Source organism: Xyrauchen texanus, chromosome 38 (assembly GCF_025860055.1).
Source record: "Xyrauchen texanus isolate HMW12.3.18 chromosome 38, RBS_HiC_50CHRs, whole genome shotgun sequence".
In the NCBI taxonomy this organism is placed as follows: domain Eukaryota; kingdom Metazoa; phylum Chordata; class Actinopteri; order Cypriniformes; family Catostomidae; genus Xyrauchen; species Xyrauchen texanus.
In genome coordinates, this window is record NC_068313.1 from 28,570,103 (window position 1) to 28,591,116 (window position 21,014).

Genomic DNA, 21,014 nt, shown 5'->3' on the forward strand with positions numbered 1-21,014 from the left:
TATAGCGCTTTTTTAACCCTATTCAAAGCGCTTTACACTGTGACTCATTCACCCATTCACACACACAAACTCACACACCAATAATAAAAAAACACAATAAACAAATTGAAGTGATGTCATATGTTAGCATTTAAATATGGGTGCAAATAGTATCTGACACTATTAGCACAAGGGTGCAATTAGTATTTACCATTATTTGCACCAGGGTTAGGGTGCAAATAATATCTGCCACTTTTTGCACAGAGGTGTACATTACATATACCATTATGTGTGCAAATAGCATCTGCCTTACTTTTATGCTGACTTATGTGATTTTTGGAGCTTCAGAATATTGGCACACATTCACTTGGATTGTATGGACCAAAACAGCTGAGAAATCACTCTAAAAATCTTAATTTGAGTTCAGCAGATGCAAATTTTAATTTTTGGGTGAACTATTCCTGTTTGTCATACTTAAACCCTTTTTTTTTCATTGCAGTATTCAGCAACATTCAAAGATATTTTAAGCTGAATGTATTTAGTCAGCTCCCCACAAGTTCACGCAGGTGTCCTAACAGAGTAACCACAGGTGTAGTTCATCACATTAACATGTTCCACAAAATTTCAACAACCAAAAAGTGTCACAATACATTTGTCATAATTTAGAACAATGTATTTTTATCACTTTAAACCTAACAAACCTCTTTTGAAAAATATTTAGCTTTCTTATATTCTTATTATATTATACAATATTTAGCTTTCTTATTTAGCTGAGCTATTTTCTTTAAAGGGGTCCTGACATGAAGAATAAAATTTCCCTTGATCTTTTGATATATAAGAGGCCTTTGTACTATAAAAACATTCTGAAACTTTCAGAAATCAAAACTTCCTCCTAACTGCAAAAAGAGCCTTTTTTGGAACCAAGCTGCCAAAGCACCTCGTTTACTTCTTCCACATTGTGATGTCATACAGTGGTAGATATTTGCATCTGACTGCCTCCAAAACAACACAACAGTGCCTACTTTACCTTCCATAGCCCACCCAGTAGTGTTGAGCAGAGCAGTGAGATAGCAAGGAAAGAGCAGGCCAGTCAAAAGAGAGCCAATCATTACAATGGGTGTTTACTGTAAAGTCTTAAAGGAGAAGCAACACCAAAACCGAGCGTTTCTGACAGAGGGTCAGAATGAGGGTAGATCTAGATCATGTTTTACAAATATATTACTGTTTTTCCAAAAACTTTACTAATAGTATAAGTCAGGGGTGCCCAATACGTCGATCGTGATCTACCAGTCGATCGCAAAGGCACTGCTGGTAGATCGCACAAAATGTAAATGTACTTTCGTTAAATTTTAATAAAAATAAATATAAAGTCTTTCCTCCTTTTAGTTTCTGTCTGACTTGCACTTGATGAGTAAATATTGACCAGGCGAGGTTTTGTTTGTTCAGTTGCCATGACAACTAGGTTTGCGCATACGCGCGATGCTACTGTCCGGATTAGGCAAAACTGTCTGATTCCATTCAGTGCAAGTCATCAGAATAAGGTAAATGCCCTGGGTGGCTATTGTAATCTATTGTGCTGTAGGTGTTTTGGGTTTAGTTTTAAAACTGAATGATATCAACATTGAACATTATTATATATTTTTTTTATTAATTAGAAGATTAATTCCATGTAGGAATACATGCAGTAGTCCCAAAAAGCATTTCTTATTTTAAATGAAACTGTGTTTTTTTTAGTTGATAGATCTTATTGAGTTGGTCATTTAAAAGTAGATCATCACACAAAAAAGTGTGGGCACCACTGGTATAAGTGAACCACAATGAACATATTCCAAGAATAAAAAAGGCTTTAAAATAAATGTCACTTGCAAAGACAGTCATGCATTTTTAAGGACAGATTTAAGTTTCCAAATACTTTTGTAAACACCAAATAAAGGCCCCGTAGGAACTTTAAAACACATGCAGCTAACACTAATCTTGATGAACAACTTGAGAGAGCCTCTGTAAAGGATTATTTTATTAAAAGGACTTAAAAATGCAATTTTCAATGAGGGCCATTTGCTGAGCCCACACTAATTGCCCTTCTTAAGAAACTCATCATGCTTAAGATGACTTAAGAAATCGCACGGGTCTGATGTCTTAGCCTGACAATGAGAAATGGCTAGAAAATCATCCCACACTTCACACGTTAGGTTAAAGGGTTAGTTCACCCAAAAATACAAATTCTATCATCATTTACTCAACCTCATGCCATTCCAGATGTGTATGACTTTCTTTCTTCTGCTGATCACATACAAAGATTTTTTAAGAATTTCTCCGCAAGATTAGTGCTCTGTGGGTCCATACAATGCAAATGAATGGGTGCCAAAATTTGACACTCCAAAATCCACATAAGGGCAACATAAAAGTACTCAGGACGACTCTAATGGTTAAATCCATATCTTTTGAAGTGATATGATAGGTGTGAGAAACAGATCAATATTTGAGTCCATTTCCTTCACTTTCACTTTCTCCTGCATATCACCCCCTACTGGGCATTTATTCTACATTGAGGAGAATTTATGATAAAAAAATGACTTAAAAATGTAGCTCATTCTCACCCACACCTATAATATCATGTCTGAAAACATGGATTTATCCACTGGAGTCGAATTGATTACTTTTATTGTTTTTGTTGTGAACAACTCAGCACTTTCTTACAATGGTTTAATGTCTGAAACAAAATACATAAAATATGCTCATTTGTTGCCGCCAGCTGGCATAAAGGTGCAATGTGTACAAATGGTCACTGAACAAATCAGTGAATGAATCTTAACTAATCTTTTTGGTGAATTGATTCAAAAGGCTTGAGTCACTGGGATGTATCAAAATTCCCACCACTATCCCGAAATGTACTTTAATATCAGGCAATCTGATTGGAGCTTACGATTTTCTGGAAGTCCTTTCCAGTTTTGTGTGAAATATTCATCAGTCTGTCAATGAACAGACTATATGTCACCCCTCACAGGCTTGTATAGGCACATCCAACGGCTGCATACTAGCATAACTTTTGCACATACTCTGTCACCATTAAACTAAGCGAGTCTTAAACCTTCACCTATTGTACTTTTCTACTAGTAATCACCAAATTATATCCACCCCTTAGACTTGTCCCTGTCATTTAAAAAAAAATCACAAAGAAATCTCAGTTGCCTTCTTCCCTCTAACAACGGCCACAATCTGAAGATTTTCAGCCACGACACCTGCACTGTAGAGCCTTACCTTCCAAAATAAACAAAAATGTTATTCTGCTCCACTAAGACAAACACTACTCTGTTTTACCTAGAACTGTTATCTAAACACAACAAGGTCTGGGAGAAAATGTAGAGAAGTTATTTGGAAGACGTTAGCTGCTAGTGCTAGTTTGTGTATGCTAATGCAAACCCTCTGCATTGAGTGGGAGTAGTGTTGCTCCTCAGGTGTAAGTAAGAAGGAAACAGAGGAGGGTAATCTGGCTGTTGAGCACGGTAGATGATTTACACTTGATCCCCTTGTAATTATATAGTTTAAATCTTTTTACCCTAGCTAATCCTGAGTCGCGTGGAGAAATTTTCTGTGCGGCGTTGATGGGGCTGTTGGACAACCTTGTCTACTTATGTCTAATGCTTTCTAGAAGATTTTGGAAGTGGGAGGAGAAGGCTTGTGTTGATATAATTATTTTGACTGTGTTTATTTCATGCTCACACATATTTGCATATCACTCCTAACCATGAGGAAGGAATGGAGGTGGAGGAAGTCTAGAAGAACGGGGAGAACTACATTTGTTTGGAAACACTAAATTGATGGAATTATTGCTGTTTTTACAACTATGACTATTTTATCTAAAATCTGCTGTCAATAATACAGATCTATAGTACATTTTCCAACACAGTCTCATGAGAGCCTGTAATAATCCGTACAAAATGGCAAAATCCTAAGATATCGTATGACTTGGCTTTTAGAAAAGGTACAAATTTAATCATAAAGACCAACCAATCAACAAACAGAATTTTAAATCAATACAATACAGGTATAACATTTTAGCTAGCCTTTTTTCCAAAACCTTGTTTTGGTTTAGGCTTAAGTTGAGGGCTTGTACTTCATGGTTAGGTTTAGGTTTCGGTTAGGGGCTAACATTTTCTCTATCTGAATGGCAGAATGACAACCTTCCTAATATTCATCAGAAGTCTTCTACAGAATTGTACAAATTTTTGAACAACATGAGGGAGATTTAATGAAGGATCTTCATTTTGGGTTAAATTTAAGTTAGATAAAATGAAATACGGTTAATCGATAAACTAAAGCAGGGCACATGGGTCTCTAACATACGTGCATATGTGCTCGGTGGTATCCCTGCTGTCCTGCGACACAACAAACCATCTTGCAAGCCTGCCAAGGCTGACAGCCAGTGACAATCTGCTTGGCATGTGGCTATTTGACTAATTAAACTGGATTACAGCATATTAATGCAAGCTGTTTTCTCCAGGGTTAGTGACCTAGACATGCTAACTCCTACACACACTAAGCACACAGTAAGAAAGATTAAAAAATACGATTCTTCTTTTGCAGAAATTGAAAATAGAAGTGGCTCCAATCCTTGGTTTATCAGTACATCAACTGTTTAACTATAAATCAAGTGAATGGCCAACAGTCTCTTCCATCCCCCAAATGGCCATTTCCACTCAATACAGAGAGGAATTCTCTGTTAGCATTTATTTCTCTTTTTCTGTGTCTTTGATTCTTATATCTCTCTCACACACATGTGAAATGGGAAATGGTTGTAATAAGAGCACAGCAAAGACAGTGAGTTTATAAAGTGATTTATGACTCATAAGAGTAAATGTTCCCCAAAGCTGGATCATAGGAATTTTCTCATTGATTGAGCTTTTGTGCTGAAATCAGATCTTGATTAATAGAGGTGGGTCAGGTGGGAGAGGTTTAAGGCCGAAACATACTTCACGAAGTACGCAGACACAAGTGCTTGGCATGGTTCTGTTGTACTTACATTACGTGTGCTCTTGTGTTGCTGGTGGTTACAAACCTCAGACCATAAGAGGGCAAGAGATTTTTTAGGCATGACCACAAAACCGGTGGTGCGTCCGAAACCAGGAAAATGCTGCCTTTGGAGGCTGTTTACAGAGGCAGGATGCTTTTCAAACTGTTTGGAGACCAGTACCTTAAGAGTTAATTCATTTAAAACAGCTGTCAGTTAAGCCATTAAATGATTAGGCAGCAACTCATCTGCCTATGTTTTCTGATGCAGCCTGGATGAGTCAATAGTTGAGGAGTGGGGAGAGAAACGGAAAAAAGATTTCATTTGAATGGACTGGGGACAAAATGTTGTATATATTTTTCGAAAAGATTCAACTCAAATTGCTGCCTGAGTCCGCCATGAGAGTTGTTGATTTAAAGAAGGAAACCTGCCCCTTGCAGCATGCTGAGAATGCAGCACGTACTTGCATTGTGTTATGAACTGAGTGCTGACACATTTCACAATGCAATGATGCGTGAAAGCGAGCTTGCGTAGCAAGGTGCATCTGCATTCAAGTTACTTGCATAGAGTATGTTTGGGCCTTAAGTTTGTAAGATAAAATCTTTATTTGTCCATTCATGACAGTAAGGTTGGGATTGTTCCAAAAATAATGCTTGTTCCATTGTGTGAGACATATCTCCTAAAATCGATACTACATCTCCATAAAATTAATATGATAGTTAAACCAAAAATGAAAATTCTGTCTCAGCCTCAAGTAGTTCCAAACTTTTCATTCTTCTGAACCCAAAAGGAGAAATTTTAAAGAATGTACAGGTATTTTATTTTTCATGCAATCGAAGAAATTGGGACATGAAGCTTCAAAAAGTTTACAATCCCTGCATGAAAAAAAGTATAAAAAGTTGTGCACTCTTCAAACGTTTTCCCTTGGTGTTCCAAAAAAGTTATTCAGGTTTGGAACAACATGAGGGCGAGTAAATGATTTTCATTTTTGGGTGAACTGTTCCTTTAAGTGATCAAAACAAACTTTGTCTGACTTAGTGAAATTCTTGCTAGCAATCAATGCTTCAAAGTATTGTGTTGTCAAAGCATATGCCAGCTATCTATTCATATGCAATCACTAAAGCAAGTGCTCACTGCATCTGGGCCTCTGCTACAGAAAAAAAAAGGGAGCCGAAACTTAAACAAAGGCAAAAGGGGAGAAATGAGGCGTACAATGAGTGTGTTTAAAACACAACGAATCTCCCAATTGTGCTAAATAAATCCCAGACTCACAACAAAGAGTGGTCGAAGCTTTGCTATTTGTATTCTCTCCTCTGGCTCTGGCGTAATAATAGTCTTAAAGTTGGCATTGTAGGATGAGAATACTTGAGTGGCTTACATAGGCTGTCTTATAAAACATTTAGCCAGCAGTTTCCAAGAGTTTGCAGAAGATGGAAGAAAAGGTAACAGGGCAGAATGGATTTCCAGCATTCTGCCGGCGTTATTGTACAGAAGTCACATCAAATTAACTCTGAGGGCCATTTGCGGCAGCTTTTTCTCTATGCCCAAGCTTTTCAGAACAGATTAAGCTATGAAGACTTCAGAATTACTAAAGCACCTATTAAGCATTATGCTCTGTCTTTTCTTCAGCCCTTTCTTTGAAAGGGATTGAATGTATTGGGGTGATCAATTGACTCTTAGAAGATAAAGACTGCAGTTATTGGGGAGGAAACATGAGGACAAAGATATTTAAAAGATAAAAATGACTACTAGAGGACTCATGATGTCCGTATTTATCCGCTTAAAAAATATGTTAAAAAAAAAACTTTCAACATTCTGGTAGGCGATCCAAAGGGTCAAAATACAACACACAATCCAAAGAGTATCTTCCTTTCTGAATCTTATTTAACAAATGAGCTGGATTGTTACTTACTTAAATTAGCCATCATCACAGGAGGTTTCAAGATAAAGAGTGGTTTCATTTTCAACTCTAAAAGTTTTGGGATAATGTGACTGTTTCTCTCATCCATAGCCAGGCTCTGCAGGGGAGATGGGGCCAGGGTAGTTCAAAGCAGCATGGAAAGAGCATGAATGGTAATTGTATATAACAGGATTGGAAAGGGCCCTGACGGTGGCTCTTGAGACTCAGTTCGTGTGGCGTTAAATGGCTGTCACCCACTCATAGATCCTCGGCTTGGGAAGAGGATAAACAAAAGGTCCTGCTATTCGTGAGCCCTGGAGAACTCAAAAGTGTTTGTCCTTCGTCAATGTTATACAATTTAAGATTGCAATGCAAAAATATAGTCATTGATGGATTTGGGTTTTCCAACCTATTCTGATAGCCAGAATAATAGCAAAATATATAACGCAATTTAATGACAGCAAATAAGATATACATAAAATGGATTCAATTAAATAAATACTTATTTAATCAAATATTTACTTAAAGGTGGGGTATGTGATTTGCAAAACGGCCGGCAGATTTTGAAAATACACAACTCTAAGGTCCTACCTTCTCTCCTCCAACGCTGGCCCTGACTCCACCCATTCGAAAAACATGGACGCGCAATCATGCACGAGCGAAAACTCAGATGCGCAGTGTTCTAGCAGTGTTCTAGACTCACTAGTCAAACAGTGCATTCACCTGTCAGACAATTTTTCAGAGCAAATTGTTGACACAGCAGGAGGAGGGGTTCGCATACCACTCTTGAAAGGTGTAGAGCTGATTTTCTCATAACTGTAAAAAAAAAGAACATAGCCAGCCCTGGCGTCTGTACAGCGGTCTTCTATTCAAAACAGGATTCATAGAAATGTGGAACAACCCCACTAGCACTATAAAAGCTCTATTCTCCATACATAAATACAATCGCTTCCTGTTACTGGGTCACGAGCTTTGAGTATGCGCACGAACGGGACACGGCGCCAGGGTGGTGGGGGAGGGGGCATGGTACGACCGTTTGATTGACACATTTTCTGTCCAATGATTCTAGATGGTCTTGAAAATGATTGGCTGGAGTTTTTCGAGTCCTGCCCGTTCCACAGATGATTAAATTGCTTAATTTTCATTTCAGTGCTTCTAATTTACAGCCAGTAAGTGGGTTAGGAATAGGATTTCAAGTTATTTTGAAAAAATGGTCAAAAAAGAAAATCACATACCCCACCTTTAATGGGGAAGTGTAATTTCTGTGCCACTCTAAGGTCACCAAACTGAATTGCACATGCTGTATAAATGTTCCCATCTTCCAGTGGTCGAAAACAGATAGTCCTGCACCAAACTCGCACCATTAGTTGAGTCAATGTTGCTTTGTCAGCCTCATCTACCATAGTAAAATGCAGCATTAGAAAAAATAACTATCTAGTCAATTGTTCATTTTGGTTAATAATTTATCATGATGCTACGCAGGTGGAGTAATACATTTTCTGGAGATCAAATTAATGTCAGACTCTGTAACTGTCTTGACTCAATGCACTGCACGGTAGGGTATAATGAGGCTAAAGGAACCCCTTAAGAAAAAGGCGCCTTTTTCTGGTCTCAAAATGTATGATGATTTAAAAAATATATACATTTATATATTTATGAATATTCTAATTATAAAAGCGAATTCATTATGTTATAAAGAAATTATTTAAAAAATAATTTAAATAAATAGGTTGTAAGGATGACTGATTTATTGTTGTGCATCTGGTGCTTATTTTGCTCAAGAGCATCATCTATTTACCGGTAAGTCCACTTGTCATCTAAGTCATGTGCTAAGAATTTTCATTGGCTGAACATCAAGTACTTTTGATGAAGGTATGAAAATTATAAACAACAGCGTTTTTCAAAGATCAAAATACTGTCACAAAAGCTGACAAGAAAAAAGTTTGGACACTTATCACTCCAAAAATAAACCTAGATGGCCTCAAAATCTAGCAGAAAACTATGCTTCTACCCACAGGTCAAGAGCTGTAGTTCCGTCCATGCAATTTTGTGCTATTTGTGAATGTTCGTTGGAACTACAGTTTCGGGAAACACCGATTTGTTGAACTATGTTAACTATGGTAATGATGAACCTTGCAACCATGGGAAATGCACCCCTGGACTGGACTTTCAAACAGAGCAAGTGTTCACTCTTGGACACTTATAATGGTTTCCTTATAGTTGTCTTTACATTTTTAAGTTGAAGTATGCAATTTATGCATTCTATTTACATAAAAACAGACACAAGAGGGTTATGGGCTGATGCAGAATGTCTCAAAATGCACTTTGCCAATATATTAGTCTATCAAAATAAACATAAAAAGAAATGTAACAAGCACATATTTAAAATAGGGCAAAATAAGTGAGGGACAGGCTGATCATTTCTACCCCAGATTCCGCCACACTCCTTTATCCACTTTATTCACAAACACATGTCCAAAATCTCCAGCCTGGTCTTATGAACATTATGTGACCAAAGCAACATTTTTGCAACATTTCTGTCTGAAACTGACTAAAACACAAGGTTGTTGTAGCACCTCTAGTGTTATTTCACCAGGAAACTGCGACGGAACATAGAATTCGGCACGCAAAAGTCAGTTTGCAAAAACATTTTTTTTTTTTAATTCTATAAAAGACTTGCAAATGTCAAAATTTGGAACAATAGTCAACCATCTTTAGCACTTAAACTTTAAGACAACAAATCAACTCTCATCACAAGAATGAACTAACACACACACTTAGACACACACACAGAACACAAAAAACTCCAGCTTGAATCCCCCTTAATATGACCCTTATTAAACCTCTAATTGGATTTCCAGTGCTTGGAAGGAAAGATTCTGGGCCTTTCTGCCTTTTCTCCTTTTGTCCTTCCATCATCCACCAAACACCAAACAATTGGATTGGGATCAAATAGACTGAGAACTTTTTATTCCACCAAACACAACAGGTTGACAAAAATCAGACTATGCAAAATCCTTAGCCCTCCATTAGATGGAAGGAGCCATTTGAATTTCATACGGTCGAAGTGACGTATTCAAATAAAGCTTCATGCTAGCTATTGTTTGGCCTTTTACCAATCTAGTCTTAAAACAGCAACATGCAGAGTGTCATTCAAAACAGATCTTGCAGTTCAGTTCACATTCTAAGGGAAACTACTTTGAGCCAAATACAAACAACTTGGGACAACCCTCTCTAGCCAATGATCACTGCCTAAACTAGGGGTTGCACGAATGGCATGGGTCACATGACTTCTGTTGCAATTTCTGTACAAAGCGACAACATAAAAGCCAAAATTCTTGCAAACCTAATTTTTCCCTCATTGACTGGTTGACCACTTTTTATTTTTCTGGACTAGTCGACTAGCAAACTGGGGCATCACAACCTTATTCTCAAATCAAGGGATGTTTTGAGTGAATGCTATATTTCTGAAACAACCGGCCTAAACATAACACGTTTTTTGATTATTGGTTCATTTTGTACAAGTAGAGTAATGAACCAGTGCACCTCAGCTTTACCCTGTGTGTGATCAAATAGTATCCCCTCATCTATTCAAATGCCAAAATAAACCCTCCCCAAGCACCAACATCAATCACGTTAATTACGCCTAACACCATAAAAACAATAATTACAATAATATCTCATTAAGAAGGAGAGAGTGAATGACGGGGGAGAATTAATAGCAGGCAGGTGTACAACATGCTGCAATTATGGTGCCTGAAATTAGTTCATCGCCCCAAGGCAAACCGAGAAGAAAGCGACTCATAGTCAGAGAGAACGAGAGGGAGGAGGTCGGAGAGAGTGGGAGTGAAGTTTCTTCATCTGAGAAATAAAAAGAGAATTGCAAATAAGCAAATAAAAATGTCTTAAATGTGCAAATTGGGGGAATAAAAAAATTGTGAAGATAGAAGGGGAAGGCAAAGCAGCTTTGCCAGGCAGAGTTGTGGGCGTGGATGAAAGGGGAGCGGCCCACCGTGATCAAGGGATCCACGGAGCTCTGTGGCATTCATCAAGCCTGCACCTCTGCCTGCAACTGGCAGCTTCTCCTTCTCCTGTCAATCCTTCATTACGCAGAGCCGCAGTCGCAGAGGAAGCGCCTCCCTGCCTTGACCTATCACATAACAGCTTCTGTAAACGGCTAATCCTCGTTCATCAGGAGGTGTCAACACTAAATTGACAATAATAAAATCTTTTGAATTTCAATTGTAGAACAAAGTCTGAGCATATAATGTATATAGCCTATGTAAGTTTGTGTGTGAGAGTATAGATATTCTTAGGTTCAACTTGAAGCTGAGTGTCCAAAATAAACCTTTACCTTAGGTAAAATCACAGTAACACTGTCTCAAGTGGCTTATTGTTTTTATAAAATGCTGAAAACAGCAATATGTTAACAGACACCAATGTTAAGTAAATTTTGTTCAGTATTTTGTATAATTCAAAATGAAGTTAGATACAACGATAGACAGACAGACAGTTGATATTTAGAAGGAGCCTGTTTCGAAATATGTGAAGCCTAGACTGCTGAATGTTTTATCACTGGTGAAGCACGTGGTCATCAGGATGGCTCTTTTAGCCTGAGGGCTGTCCTAGCATGCAGAGAGAGCCCTCAAGGCAGGAAACGGCATGTCAGCACTTCCCCCTGCCCTGTCCAGGAGTTTTAGCAGGAGCTGCACACCTTCTGAATTTTGATTATGGAAGCCATCTAAGCTCAAACGCTACATTAATGAGGCTGTTTGAGAGCTGCTGCAAGTTTGGAAAATAGCTGGCGGGACCTAACAAATCCAACTAAACACAAGAGCAGGAGGCCATTGAATGTTGTATTAAGCCTCATAGTGTGTTATCTGAGTGTATGACACAGTAAATCCAGAACAGAGGAAATAATTCTGAATTTCTCCTGCTGAACACGGGCAAACATTTTCAGAAAAATCCATTAATCCATATGACTCGAGTGGTTAAATTAATCTTCAGAAGTGATAAGTGTGGGTGAGAAACAGATCAATATCTAAGTACTTTTTTCCTATCAATCTCCACTTTCATATTCTTCTTATGTTTTTAGTGATTCACATTCTTTGTGCATATCGCCACCTACTGTGCAGGAAGGAGACCATTTCAAGGATGCAAACGATAACAAAGGAACTAGAAAGCTACTGACCCTGAAGCATTTCTGTATCATTACCGGATCTTAGAAATAAGGCTCTGAGTTCATCAGACGCTTATATGAAGTGGCTTATCCAGACGTGTTATTGACATTGAGCGACAACATTAGAAAGAGATGAAAGTGTGTTGTAGTTTAGATACTCATAATTATTTCCTCGGGAATATTGGACCGCACTTATTAAAATAAATTAAGCCGTTCAATGTAGCAAGGTAAAGATATTTAGGTAAAAGTGTCTGCTAAATGACTAAATTTAAAAGTACACTATTTGCACAGCATCAATCATTATAAAGAAAACGAGTGATCTATAGTCACTTTAGGAGCTCTACCTATCAAACTTACAATTAATTGGCATAAATGTCATTCACCTACCATAAAAAAAGATGTGTGCTACAGTTGAAATTACTGCTCATATCCAGCCGTCTCGGTTCACTGAAGTTACCTCAACACTTTCATTTCCATTTGTTCCAGGCATCCAGAGAACATCCAGCCACTGAACAAAATGGTCCACATTTTAATAATGAAATTTCATTACAATCGTATAAATGTTAGTGATGTTATTGTGTCAAAGTCACTATAAATAAAGCGCCTCCAGCTGTTGTTTTGAATGAGTTGGGCAACTAGCAGGAAACGTTAAACGAACAAAGACGTCACTTCCTTAAAATGACGAATAGTCCTTAAAATGGTCCATAGTAAAAAAGCACTTACATATTGATCTGTTTCTCACCCATACCTATTAGATCACTTCTGAAGATATAGATTTAACCACTGGAGTCTTATGGATTACTTTTATATTGCCTTTATGTGCTTTTTGGAGCTTCAAATTTTTGTCACTATTCACTTGAAATATTCTCATATAAATATCAGTTTCTTTTCAAATGAAGAAGAAAAGTCATACACACCTGGTATGTCATGAGGGTGAGTAAATAATGAGATCATTTCAATTTTTGGATGAACTATCTATTTAACATATAAAAACATATTCTCTGAGAATTAAAAATAGACAGCTAGATAGATTGCCTCTTTCTTGTTTTAATTCTGCTGTAGGCAAGCAAAACTCTAAAAATCAGACACTATTTACTTTTAAAGGAGACAAAACAATTAATTGGTTAGTTATTCTGTCATTGCCTGTTCTTTAAAGCACCACTGACCGTAAAATGAGCAGCCTAATTCTCCTGTCTCCTAAAATCAGACTTACAAAATCAGACTCACATAAAGTAGAAGTAAGGATATCAATCATTTAAACCTTCACTGGGGCTACATGTCAGCGTCACAAAACAGCTCATGCGGTGTTAATGAGCGTGTAATATAAAACACCGGCCACTAGCTCCACATGTCGCAGAATTATGGAAAACAGAGCCTTATTTCAGCTACCAGCCAGCCCTGTCATACAGCAATAGTCTGAAAGAATATATATCATGTGTTTATATAAAGGTGATAATTAATCAACTAAGACAGAGGTAAAGAGATGTGTTTTTTTGCATCACACTTTGTCACAAATGCTTTGTATAAAAGGCATAGTTCACCCAAAAATGAAAATTCTGTTATTTTCTCACATCATGTAATTTCAAACCCGCATGCACGACCCCCCCCAAACCACCCACGTGGAACGCAACATGACGTAAAGGAAGTAAGTCATTGTTTTGAATAACATGTTGGTAAGTAAATGGTGACAATTTTAATTTGGGGTGATATATCCCTTCAAGTCAATAATGTTTAGTTCAATGTAAAGTTTTACATTAACAATCAAAAATATAAACCATTTTGTTTCATTCAATCCTGATTTGTGACAAAGTTTATCTGTGACTTATACCAGTTACAAATCCAAATTTACATTAAATAAAGTCTTACACCCCATCTCAATGAAGGAACATCAATATCAGTCCCATGCAAACAGACCCCTCTCCTTTTCACATTGTCAGTTAAGTGTCATTGGAGGGATTCTCTGTATAAGTCAGCAGGCGGAAACGAGGCGGGGGCCCGTCCGTGTTATTAATGGAAATGATATACATCAATATGGCCATGTCGCCTCCCACGTGTCAGACTATCGTCTTAGACAAAGGAGCTGGCAACTTATGAACTGCCAGCACCACTATGCCGAGTCCATAAAACAACTGGCCCAGGTCACCAGGGAGCACCCCTCAGTACTGCCCCCTCCCTCGCACAGGAACCGCCCCTCACACACGGCACCAACAGATGACACAGATGGGGAGAGGGCAAGCAAATAAGGGGCTCCCTTTGTAGCAAGTGGGAACCTTTTCAAAAAGCCATTCATGCAACAAATTGGGTAAACTGGACCTCACTGAATCACTATAGGTTGCTTGCTTTTTCAATGGCTTTTTCAATTGCTTTTTCTTCAGTTGCAATAAGTGCAGACAAATGTATTAATTTATTTGAGATACTGGTTTAGGGGTAATAAAATATCCAACTGATAGCTTTGTAAAAAAACAACAACTTTGATTTGGTTATGTTTGATGTTTTGTTTTGACAGTAAGTTACTCTACATTATTACAAGTGTAGCACATGTGTATTGAAACACAATTGAAAACACAAAATAACCAACTGAGAGTTTTGTAGCACACATGATACTTGGTATTTTGTTACTCTACAGGAGAACAAGTTTAGATGTACGTTTTGAATGCCACTAAAATACCAAATACCCAACTCAGTGTTTCGTATTTAAGCATGTTATAGGATTACAAATGTAATCCAAATTTGGGTATTTTTTATATTTTGTTAGTCTGATGCTATGCTAATTTCACCCTGGTGCAAATAGTGTCAGATACTTTTTATTATCATTTGTATCTATTATTTAAAGTAATATTAAAGGATATATTAACCGTAGAAACAGGAAATTGAATGTGAAAAAGAGTGGGACAAGATAGATTCAAACCGGGGTTGCTGGTACAACACTACACATTCACACCGTCTTTACACCCCGTGCCACTACAGCTACACCTATTGTCTAGTTTGTCATATGTTTCTGTGGTTTCACCAGACTATTGGGGTGCAAATACCTGCACTGTGTGGCAGATACTATTTACATCGAGGTGCAAACAGACACGTATTTTGTTTGGTGTACAGTTACTCTACTGTAATACAAGTTTAAGTCAAATATGTACTGAAACGCCACTAAAATACCCTCAATGCCCAAAATGCACCAAACTGAGTGTTTTTTTTAAACTGAATGATTTTGTCATTTTTGGTATTTTATTTTGTCATTAGGTTTTAATACAAGTTTATGTCACATACGTATTGAAACACTAATAAAATAATAAAATACCCAACTAAGATTTTTGTACATAAGTAAGTTACAGGATGACATATCATTTGATTATATGTGGCATTTTGTTTTGTCATTCAAATTTAAATGTTAACACTATACCATACGTTTCCATTCGCTAACATTAGTTAATGCATTAACTATCATGAACTAACAATTAGTATACAATATATTTGTTACACAATTTATTAATCTTTGTTAATATTAGAAAATAAAAATACAATTGTTCATTGTTAGTACGTGTTTGCATTAAGTAATGTTAACAAATAAACTTTTGATTAAAAAAATGTATTAGTAAATATTGAAATTAGCATTAAGATTAATAAATGCTTAATAAGAATTGTTCATTGTAAGTCCGTGTTAACTAATGTTAACAAATGGAACCTTATTATAAAGTGTTACCATTTAAATACAAATTTAGATTAAATATGTGTTAAAAATACCCAATGGAGAGTTTTATGTCTAAGCAAGTTTCTGCATTACAAATTATTATCATGTACTCTACATTATACATAAAAAATACATTTAGGTCATATAAATGTGTTGAAACACCACTGCTGAATGATTAAAAATGTAATTTAAAAGGCTGCCATTCAGTTATTCTGTTGTGATTTATCTCATAGATTTGTCTTTTCTTATACTTTAAAGCATTAAAAATGTAACTTCCATGGCCCTTGAAGACTATTCATGGTTGTATCTAGTCTTTACCACTTCATGAGATGTTTCGCTAGACAGCACCTGTCTTACTTTACACTTCTTTCTACTTTGCAGTTTGCTTTCTGTCTTTTGGTTTATTCTCACTCTCCTGCCTCTACTTCTCCCCCCACCTTCTGTGTCTCTCTCTCTACGCTATTGCAATCTGCATAGAGAGACATTTGTCATCATTAGCCCAGCTCTGACAGTTGGCATCCAGCACCTCAGATCTCAAGGACTGGCAATTATGAAGCCTTCATCCCTTATTTGGGTTACATGGCCTAATTTCATCATGGGCTTCAACCATCAGCATTTCATTACCCGAGCCCCCAACCTGGGAAAAAATGCAGTCTTTTTCTCTCTTTTTCTTTCTCTTTGTTTTCGCACTCCAGAAGTGGCTGTTCAGCGTACATGCTTCTCAGAATAGGGCAGTATAATTAATTTGAAATGCATCAAGGGATTGTCCTCACTGGGGCTGTTGAGAGGATGTTCTGGTTGAGTATCATCGGGTCAGTAAGCGAATGATTACGGACTCAACCTCTAAACATGGGATGTCTCTAAAACATTAAGATTAATCACAGCGTGCTGAAGAGGTTGGTGTCTTGTGACGGCCGCTTGTTAAAGGTGTTTTACCGAGCCTGGGGTTTGTGTTCGCCGTTTGAAAACAAACGTATGGATCCTTTTGCCAACAACAAATTCAAAAGGATGCTTCAAACAAACCATTCAAAAGTTTTTACGAACAGTCAATATAAATAAATACAAAATTCACCCAGACATTTGGAATATGTGAGTTTGTACACGCAAAACATCTCAAGTTAAGTGAACATGCCGCGAGCTCCCTCGAAATACCTTCTAATGTGTAAAATTTGTGATTAAAGGACATTTAAATCAAAAGGACCTTCTTTGAATAACCTAATGATATCAGTGTTAAATCTATGCAAATAAATGCATGTCATTAATCAGAAAAGCTGACAAGCATCACATATTGCTGTGGGGGGAAGGGTAATGGCAAAGCTGAAAAAAAGTGATTAATTTTTCAATGTTCCTCTCATTCTCTATCCCTTTCTAAGGTTATTGCACTTTAAAAACATGGGGGTTACATTTGGTTTAGCCTTGCTTGTCTGCTTCCAAGCAATACTTTGCAGAAGCGGTTTTGTCCTCCTCTCCCAATCTCCCTTGGGAGGACGCTTCTAATACAGCATGGAAAATAAAACAAATGAAGGGAGAAAATTCAAAGCGTGAGAGGTAGGGGGCTGGCAGCCGATAGGCAAGAGAAAATTAACTTGGAGCCCTGCAGTGCGGCCATATTGCCTGGAATAACTAAATTCGCTTCGGAAGAAAACTCAATGACAATTTTGATATCCATTTGCAGGAAGCTGAAAAGGATATGTCATAATAAGTGTCCATCTTGTATAATGCAATCTCCACCATTGCCGAGCTCCATGCTAATATTGCTTGTCTTAACTGGCAGGGCCTTTAATATGATTTATATTTGACTTCTCCACTCCATTAAGTGCACTCGATAATCTGTGCATTGACCTAGCGACGCCTTTTGGCTCCAATCCATTTTTGCAGTTCTTTTTTTTTTTTCAACTCAAAGCGCTGTCACGATATGGTGATGGGATCAGTGTTAAGAACTGTCCATGAATGATGATGAAATAAAGCTGGGCTGACCTCCCTTTGTCACTGAATAATATGATTATTAATATCAGTTTGGAGAAATGACTATTAACTTCAATTACAAAAACTGCTTTGACTGTAAAGCTCTTAATATATTCAAATCTGCGAATAACTCTCCTAACACTATTAAGTTGTTCTAGCTGCAAAAGAGTGAATGCTATTTTGTAGTCCTATGATATTTTTTTTAAATGATTATGTTGGATTGCTAATAGGGATTTTAATTAAACGCACTGTGTAATGCAAAGAATGCACCATTATCTGCAATGCATTTTACAAAGTAAAGGTTACATTTAGTTTTTAATGCTTAAAAATGTGAATGTGATTTTCTGTTTCTTTTAATTTTCTGTATAGAATGTGATTTTTTCCTAATAATATAAAATCAGAGTAAGACCAGTATGACCAGAGAAAAAGACACTAACCAATAAAACTAAAATAAATACAAAAATATAAATAAATTGAAATTAATTATAATGACGATTTGTAAAAAATTATTAAGAAATTAATTATAATATTATAATTCATATATTTTAAAAGTATTTATGTTTATATTTTTTCTATAACATATTTTCATATGATATTATTTTCATAGATATTTTAGGGTTAAAAATTACTTCACGGACAACATCTTGTCAATATACAACCTGCAGTTATCTAAACAAAAAACATAATTTACATTTTACCCTTAAATTGCTCTTTTAAACATCATAAATGAATCTAGATATTAATTATTATAATAACAGATTAGATATGGTAGATAAAAATCAACAGCTGCTGTAAATCTTTAATCCAAAATGTCAATTTGTTTTAAGCAGGATTAAAACATATGTTTCCTGATAGTTAACCATGGCATCATGTGCTTGACAAGGGCCTTTATCAGCAAGCCTGACTATTCTGGCAGGGGAATCACACTCCAGAACGAGATGGCAGGGAGAGAGAAAAATGAAGAGATCATTGGGAAAGAAACTCCAGAACAAAGAGGCCTTCAATGAGCTAAATGTTTCCTGGGTCATATGCTTGTCCAAAAAGGGGCGGGAGCTGTAATCATTGTATTGACTAATACAATCAAGCATCCTATTTGCTGGGACAGAAATAGCGTCCATACTGTAGTCACATCCTCATATATCACAGCAAAGCCTGTGAATAGTCAATTATGGTCACGAAGACACACAGATCACAATGTTGCAGTGACACAGAGTGCATGAGGATAGAGGGAGGTTGAGGTCAAGGGGGGTTTTAAACACCCCTAGGTTTACAGTATTGAATGATTTGTATTCAAATTATTTAAGACTTAACACAAAAGTTTTCAAATGATCCAAAGCGTTCTCATTATTTTAAAGTGTGAACCCAACCCAGATATAACATTCTGAGCTACCAAGCAGTAAATCAGACATAGAAAAAAATAATTATTATTTGAAATGCAAACAAAAATTCAAAATAGTTATTTATGTCTTTCTGTGTCACGAAATAGAGGTATAGAACTATTTTAGTTCTGATACATGATATTTGAAATATTTATAATATGGGAGATGAGACCCAAGGACTTATTTGAGTAAAAAGTGTGACACTGATCACAGACTCCAGGATAAATCGCAAATTTGCAACAATGTATTGGGATTTACACTTGCAAACAACAGACAAGGAACTTATTCAGACATAAAAAAGCAGTGCAGAATATCAGAGTATGAAATTTTGAAGGGAGGGAGACCATCAGATCTGATGTGGTTGGGTACCTGCCATGCAATATGTGTGAATGAAAGAGAGAGAGAGAGAGAGAGAGAGAGAGAGAGAGAGAGAGAGAGAGAGAGAGTGGGTGGGTGGGTGGGTGGGTTTGGTAGAAGGTTAAAGAGAGAAAGTCAAAAATAAACACAAGAGAAAAATTGTGTGATAAATAAATAAGAGGATATTTCTCCTCCCATGTGTCAAAACAGCCTTGACATTCCCTTCTGTAAAATTTGCAAAATACTTTCGTAATCAATCCCACTAGTTTATTTTTCCTCACTTGATTATCCAAAAAGAAAAACTCTGTAATATGAATATTTTTAATATTGCACTACTTGCTTAAAAAGTGTTTGCTTTTAAATCAGAGTCAAAATAATCTTCCTTATCAAAGGCATAACGGCTTTCAATTTACTCTCAATCCCTGACAGGGAAAGAGAATTCTGATACGTGTGATCTCTGCCTGCAAACAGCAGAACACTATTAATTACGGTTGGCAAGATTATCCAGGCAGAACAAGCCAAGCAGACTACAGTGAAGGCTAGAGCCAACCAACCATAATGCCAAATCTCTGCAAAGTGCAGTAACAAATAATAATCTATTCTATGTGCTGAGATAAAGATGTATTTACACACACTGTTCATTGTCATCTGAATCTTATTTATTTATAATATATGCTATTATATAATATATGTTCAAATGTGTCTCTCAATTTCTGAAAATACAAATAGTTTCATGACAAAGCTGCATCATGGGATGGTGAGGATTTGATAAGGGCACGAGGAATCTTGTCATGTAGCCACGAAATGCAATCAAACCTCCTGAAATCATAAATCCAAAAAAATGAAAAAATAAAAAATGTCGCCGAAAACCTAAAATGCAAATCAGACATCTCTGGAAAATCTAAGAATGTTTATCTTACACCGTTCAAATCAGTCTCTGAAGTGCTTCCAGTCAAACTGTTGGATGTTTAAACTGCCGAATATAAAAAACGGATTAGTTTAAAAGAAAATATGTAAATGCAATAAATTTTTCAGATTTAAAGTAACGCTCCAAAAAGTCATTAGTATTGAATTGCAGCCCGCTCAACCATAACAGTATAACTTTATATAGGATTAACAAGAAGGAACAAAACAAAAAACAAAAAAACAAAAAAAAAAAAAGAAAAGAGAGAGAGAGAGAGAGAGAGAGAGAGAGAGAGAGAGAGAGAGAGAGAGAGAGATGGACGACTCTATAGTCAGTTAAAAGTTAAATCAACACGAATATTTGATTAATAACATCCTATTCTTAAAAATGAACGTCATATTTACATCGATTACATTTTTATTAAAACGCTGAAAAACGTTCAAGAATTTGATGTCATCAAAGATGTAGGCTACTTTAAAACAAGAGATTAAAAAATACATCTTCCTTTTATTTCACTATTTGCGAATGCTTTAATCCGTTTAGTCTAAACTAAAACTATGTTTCTGAGACTGTTTGTCTTAAAGTCTATTCAAGTTAAACGACTAAATGAGACCAAACGCGACAGGACTTAAAATAAATATGCTGCAAGCAAGGC

General features: G+C 36.6%; 1 protein-coding gene across 1 annotated transcript in view; it reads right to left on the reverse strand.

Moving 5' to 3' along the window:
• The window catches only part of LOC127631541 (neurobeachin-like), a 351,059-nt gene that overhangs the window by 82,843 nt on the left and 247,202 nt on the right, over positions 1-21,014 (reverse strand). The gene's annotated exons all lie outside the window — the stretch shown is intronic.